Raw genomic sequence first — 984 nt, 5'->3', positions numbered from 1 at the left:
TAAACTTTACACATTATATAGGCTACACTAACGTGACGTATAGGTGGTTCATTTAACTATTATACGTGATGTATGTTTTTGGGGGGGTAGTTAATGAAAGTGTTCCAAAACGCGATATTAATTTCTTGACGACCTAATATTTATGTGTGAAATCATTAAGATCGAGCTTAAATTGGATAAAGATCTAATGCATAGTTTATTTATTTGCAAAAATTGGCTGTCAAAACTTATATAAATTTAATCATGCATCGGTTTGCTTTAAAATCCGAAACCAAATCATGCTAATAGGACAGACAAAGGTTTATGTATGAACGGATAAAATATTCCATACCTGATTTTTGAAATACTCACGTTATAAATGATTTTTAGGAATCAGAAATAGTGAAAACTAATTTGTTCAAGTACTGCTCAATATAGTGTAGTATGAGGCCGGCCGTACTAAGCTTTAGTTAATATGTAAAGTGTTTTTAAATTCCTGTATTTTCCATCATACTCTGTTTACACTCAGTGAGGTGAGGTGCTCAAGCAAGGTACTCAGCTTTCCTTTTCTCTGGAGCGCACGATAGGAGTGTTCATAACTGTTTGTTATGTTATGAGAAGGATAACTTGTATCATAGTTAGAAAAATATTTGTTTTTCCTGTCAGTAAATTGCCATTTACACAAGAAAAGCAGCAAACTCTTGTAGTGGTTGCTGATCATGCTGTAGATTTGGCTTGATGTGTATTATTTGTTTTCGTATATAAACTCAGGCTTGTAGCGGGAGCTTTAGAATTTTTGCAGACTTAGATATTTTTGCAGATCTTCAGTTTTAGAATAGGTCTCTGATGATTCTCGTTTCATTTTTAGACTTCTACTTTTAAGGTTTCGAGAGCGTTGAGGGTTCTCGTGAAGTTTTAGGCACTCCCAGTTTACTTCTGAAGAAGAGGCCCTGCATGGCCAGGTGGTTAGGGCGCTCGACTCGCAATCTGAGGGTCGCGGATTCG

This window comes from Limulus polyphemus, unplaced genomic scaffold (genome assembly GCF_000517525.1).
Source record: "Limulus polyphemus unplaced genomic scaffold, Limulus_polyphemus-2.1.2 Scaffold8127, whole genome shotgun sequence".
Lineage (NCBI taxonomy): Eukaryota > Metazoa > Arthropoda > Merostomata > Xiphosura > Limulidae > Limulus > Limulus polyphemus.
This window is presented reverse-complemented; position numbering follows the sequence as displayed.